This window comes from Schistosoma haematobium, chromosome ZW (genome assembly GCF_000699445.3).
Source record: "Schistosoma haematobium chromosome ZW, whole genome shotgun sequence".
Taxonomy (NCBI): domain Eukaryota; kingdom Metazoa; phylum Platyhelminthes; class Trematoda; order Strigeidida; family Schistosomatidae; genus Schistosoma; species Schistosoma haematobium.
Window position 1 is genome coordinate 7,482,241 of NC_067195.1, and position 6,383 is coordinate 7,488,623.

Here is a 6,383-nt window from a genome sequence, read left to right on the forward strand (position 1 = left end):
TGCAATGAGAAGTATATAACATTCATTAAACAAAATTTTCTGACGTTGCATTTGCAAGCATTCTCCAGCTATACACCAAAATAACGAACCCAAATGTAGTGATAACAATACCCCGCTATACTTCCTACCTTACTTACTTACTTACGCCTGTTACTCCTCGTGAAGGAGCATAGGCCGCTCACCAGCATTCTCCATCCAACTCTGTTCTGGGCAATCCTTTCTAGCTCCGTCCAGTTGTAATTCATCCTTTTCATATCTGCTTCTATTATCCGACGCAATGTGTTCTTTGGCCTTCCTCTTTTTCGCTTCCCTTCATGATTCCAAGTTAGGGCTTGCCTCGTGATGCAGTTTGACGATTTGCGTAATGTATGTCCTATCCATTTCCATCGTCTTTTCCTAATTTTTTCTTCAGCTGGAAGTTGGTTTGTTCTCTCCCACACAAGGCTATTGCTGATGGTATCCGGCCAATGGATGTTGAGTATCTTGCGTAGACAGCTATTTATAAATACTTGTACCTTCTTGATGGTGGTTGTTGTAGTTCTCCAAGTTTCAGCTCCATACAGTAGAACTGCCTTGACGTTCGTATTGAAGATTCTCACTTTGATATTGGTTGAAAGTTGTTTTGAGTTCCATATGTTCTTCAATTGTAGGAATGCGACCCTTGCTTTGCCGATCCTCGTCTTTACGTCTGCATCGGATCCTCCTTGTTCATCGATAATGCTTCCCAGGTATGTGAAGGACTCTACATCTTCCAGAGTTTCGCCATCAAGTGTGATTGGATTGCTGTTCTCCGCTTTGAATTTGAGGACCTTAGTTTTCCCTTTGTGTATGCTGAGGCCTACTGATGTAGAGACTGCTGCTACACTGGCTGTCTTTATCTGCATCTGTTCGTGTGTATGTGATAGGATGGCTAGGTCATCTGCGAAGTCCAAATCGTCTAATTGGTTCTGAGCTTTCCATTGTATTCCGTGTTTTCCTTCAGATGTTGAGGTTGTAACAGCTTAGGTTGGTTGGTTAAGAGTTGACCCCAAACAACCAAGTATATGCCAAAACAGTATTGTTCAAGTATTCATTCACTTCCTTGTTTTGTATAAGCGTTATATTCCCTATTATCTTATATTGAATGTTGAGAGCCTTTGTTTGTCTGAACAGATAATCCCACGCTCCACTGTGACTGCGCTAAGATCGAAATAAAGACCTATTCACTACTTGTCTGGTTTCTTCTATCAATAGCACGAGGGTTACCTACAGACACGAAATTGGTGAGCCCTTTTGAACACAAATTTAACCTCATTTTTGTTATTAATATTATATTTTTTGTACTCAATCGTAAAAGTAGACCTGATTATCCGTAAACTAAGTTGGATATATAAATATTTTTTTTCTTCTTTTTTAATTACCTTAAGTTATTCGTATTATAGAAACCATTTTTTCGTGCTAACTTTATTGCTATATTTGTCACATACCTCATGTCAAACTCAATAGAAACCCATAATCTGGATGATTTGTCACCAGTGGAGATAGACACTGTTATGACTACGAAATCCCGACTTCCAGAATTTGATCGTAGTGATCCTGAGTTGTGGTTTGCTCAACTAGAGCATTATTTCACGAGACACAATATCAAATCTGAATGGATTCGCTATAGAGATTTGTGTTCTATCCTTCCTCCTTCAGTCGCCAAAGAAGTCCGTGACTTGATTTTAGATCCACCATCACCACAACCATACACCATCTTAAGACGAGAGATAATGAACCGTTTATCATTATCAGATAGTCAAAGAATTCAAAGACTTTTTCAAGGTGAAACACTAGGTGATCGGTCGCCGTCGCAGTTTTTACGTCACCTCCAAGTCTTAGTGGGTGATAACACAGTGGGTGAAGCAGTCCTAAAACAAGGATGGATACAAGCTCTCCCATGCTACGTCCAACACTGTTTGGATGCACAAGATCCTGAAACCTCATTATCTCATTTAGCGCGTATAGCCGACAGAATAATGGAAAGAGGTCCTCCAACTAGATCAGGCACAATAAATCACACACACAAAGTAGAATCAGCAAAAGACCCCGTAATAGAAGGACTCATTGCGAGTGTTAAGAGTCTCACTGAGGCTGTCACCAGAATGCAAATGGGTCATAGAAACAGGAGCAGGTCACCACAACGACCACGATCCAAGTCACAAAACAGGTCACAAATGTCCAGACAATCCGGGCAGTTTTGTTGGTACCACTGGAAGTTTGGTGTCAACTCAACCAAGTGCATGCAACCATGCGCCTGGCCTAAGCATAATCCTAAGGCAGCGGGAAACGAGTAACCCCTCCCCAGGTCGCGACGACTGAGGAGGGGCGCCTAAACAGTCGCTTGTTTTATGTTAGAGACAGAAACTCTGGCTTGAATTTCTTGGTGGATACTGGCGCTGCTCTTAGCATCATCCCTCAAAATAAAACTGAGATTAGTCGAGAAACATCATCAATTACACTTCAAGCTGCAAATAAAACTAAAATCGCGACATTTGGGCAGAAAACTTTAACCCTAGATTTGGGGTTCAGGAGGCAATTCCCTTGGGTTTTCACGGTAGCCGACTTAGATCTGGCAATACTGGGGATGGACTTTCTAGAGAGATACGAATTTCTAGTTGACACCAAGAAACGGCGATTAACACTAAAAGAAACTTCGTATTACACAAAAGGCAAAGAAAGTCACATCAGCTCTCTTAACTTGATTCAAACTCCCCCAGTAACAACAGCGAAATTCCAAGATATACTCGCGGAATTTCCAAACTTAACTAAACCAAACCCACAGCCTTCTAAAGACAAACTAAAAGTAAGTCACACTATCAAAACCGAAGGTGCACCGGTTTTTGCAAAACCCAGGAGACTAGCACCAGATAAGCTCAAAATCGCTAGGGCCGAGTTTGATTATATGCTACAATTGGGTATTATCCGTCCCTCTGATAGTCAATGGGCATCCCCTTTGCATATGGTCCCAAAGAAGAATGAAGGTGACTGGCGACCGTGCGGGGATTACAGAGCCCTAAACCGTCAAACCGTACCAGATAGGTACCCAATACCTCATATCCAAGATTTCACAAACGGTTTACAGGGTATGAACATATTCACTAAAATTGATTTAGTCAGGGCATATCACAATATCCCGGTGGCTGATGAAGATATTCCCAAGACAGCTATTACTACACCCTTTGGCTTATTCGAATTTGTACGCATGCCATTCGGCCTGAGAAATGCGGCACAGACATTTCAAAGATTCATAGATAACCTACTTCGAGATATGCCATTTGCGCAGGGGTATATAGACGACTTGTTAATTGCCAGCCCCGATTTGCAATCACACGAACAGCATGTACAAGCAGTGTTGAAAAGACTGGATGAACATCGAATAAACATACATCAAAGTAAGTGTGTTTTCGGTGTTCAAACTTTAGAATTTCTCAGTCACACAATAAGCCCAGAAGGGATTAAACCTATCAAAAAAGAAGTGGATGCCATCAAACAATACCCCATACCTAGTTCTCTAACACAACTGAGAAGTTTTCTAGGCCTAATTAACTTTTATCGCAGATTCATACCAGGTTGTGCACAATTAATGCAACCTTTGACAGATTCACTTAAAGGAAAACCAAAAGAATTCAAACTGTCTTCTGACGCCATCGAAGCTATTAAACAGCTTAAAGATAAACTGGCTCAAGCAACTACGTTGATATATCCGAATTCTCTTTCCCCACTTGCTTTGATGGTGGATGCTTCAGATAAAGCAGTAGGCGGTACCCTTAACCAACTGGTTAAAAACGCCTGGAAACCAATTGCTTTCTTCTCGAAAAGACTCGCTCCAGCCGAAACAAGGTATTCTACCTTCGGGCGAGAACTTCTTGCAATCTACCTGACCATTAAACACTTCCGACACATGTTAGAAGGTAGGGAATTTATAGTCTTTACGGATCACAAACCATTAACGAATGCATTAAAAGCGAGAGCCGATAAATACTCACCTCGAGAAGTCCGACACCTTGACTATATATCACAGTTCACAAGCGATATCCGACATGTCAAAGGTCAGGACAATCAGGCGGCAGATGCTTTATCCAGACTAGAAATGAACGTGCTACAGCAGTCTACAGTAAACTTCGAAACGTTGAGACACGAACAAGAGCAGGACCTAGAATTACAAAACCTACTTAAAACAAACAATTCAAGTCTTAATTTAAAACAATTCCCATCACCTATCGATGGTATTCTAATTTATTGTGACACGACCAAGGCAATGCCGCGACCTTTCGTTCCCAAAAATATGCGAAAGTTGATATATGATAACTTTCATTCTTTGTCTCATCCTGGCGCAAAAGCTTCAACAAAACTAATCAATGCCAGATATATATGGCCGAATTTACAGAAGGATGTACACAAATGGGTTAGAGAGTGTTCAGCATGTCAACAATCAAAGATTAATCGTCACACAAATTCACACATAGGTGTTTTCTCGCAACCAGATGCACGTTTTGCCCATGTGCATATCGACTTGGTAGGTCCTTTACCACGTTCAAACGGTTTTAATTATCTGTTTACATGCATAGATCGATTTACCAGATTCCCTATAGCCATCCCGATAGCGGACATCACAGCGGAAACAGTAGCCAAAGTTTTCATGCAGAACTGGGTAACCATTTTTGGTACACCCATAACAATAACGACGGATAGAGGAGCGCAATTCGAATCCGAACTATTTAATAACTTGGCTAAACTTCTAGGCTCCAATAGGATACGCTGCACTGCATATCATCCTCAGGCTAATGGGATGGTAGAACGTTTTCACCGTCAGATAAAAACCGCCCTTATATCTCACTCAAACCCCAATCAGTGGACAGAATTCCTACCGTTAGTTATGTTGGGAATACGAACATCTGTCAAAACTGACGCACAGTGTTCAGCTGCGGAACTGGTTTTCAGAACAACTCTGAGACTACCAGGTGAATTTATTAACCCTAATACTAACAGTCAAAAACTTAATTTAGAAAATTATGTAGATCAACTACGGGACAACATGTCTAAAATTAAGCCGATTAATACTCGTGAACAATCGCGCGCCGTATATATACCTAAAGACCTAAGCAATTGCACACACGTCTGGATAAGATGTGACAAAATAAAAGCACCACTCAGTCCTCCATTTGAAGGTCCTTTCAAAGTCGTCTCAAGAAAATCTAAATATTTCGTGATAGAAAAACATGGAAACATCGACACAGTAAGTATTGATAGGCTAAAGCCGGCTTATCTAGATCATGAACCACCATACGTGTTGTTAGATCGTTTAACTGACAAATCCATCACGGAATCGAAATGTAAAGATAATAAATCTTTACAAATGACTAAAACGGTTCGCTGGGCACATCCAATTAGTCAGTCAAGGATGTTGACAGTTTCGGCTGCAGGATAAAATCTAACCACGCAGCTAATCACACCCTGCATCTACTTAAAAATAATTTTTTTTCCTCATTCCGTCTCACCGACAACTCCCCAGACCTTTTACCTTTGATATATACGTGTTATGTTAAATATTTTTTTAAAATACTGGACACATAAGCTAGGTATTCCGCAACGATGGCTGAGGATTTTAATCAAACTCATACAACTAACACTGGCAAATACAACGAATTCAAAAAGCAACCCAGGCGAGTTTTATAATTTCTTTTTCTGGTTAATTAACTATGTTGGCTGTACTTCTTATATATTTATATACATTTTTCACGTAGACTGGCTATACATATATACCATATGAACTACTTCTAAAAGTTTTCGGTTGAGGATATGTTTAGTAGCTTGATACGATTAATACTACCATTAATACGTAGTTTTCTAGACAAAACATTTTGGATTAAACCATAGTCAAGTACTTATTAAAGTTCTCATCATTTTTTTTCATGTTTAGGAAACTTACGTAATGACTTAACCAGTTTCCCTGCAGCATGCTTTTTAGTGTGATCATATAACCCATCTTTATTGGCAATATTCAGAATTTTTTTTAATTTCTGACATTTAAGAATCAATAACCGTGAAGATATAGTACAGTGCGTTACTGTAAGGTTACTATGTCAGCCGCATTGATTCCACATACCTAATTTTAAACAACTTATAAGGGAACTGTTTAGTAATCATAACATTGAACTGACAGTATGAATATCACGACTATGCTAACGTTAAACCAATTATTATTAGTGGCCCATACAAAGTCCTGGAACTTAACATTAGCGTTATAAAAAAGACATTTTATGTCAATAACTGATATATATATATATATATTCGTTAGTTTAAATATAACGTAAAATGGAAATTTACTAAACTTGTAGTTTTTTCTATGGTGATAATATTCA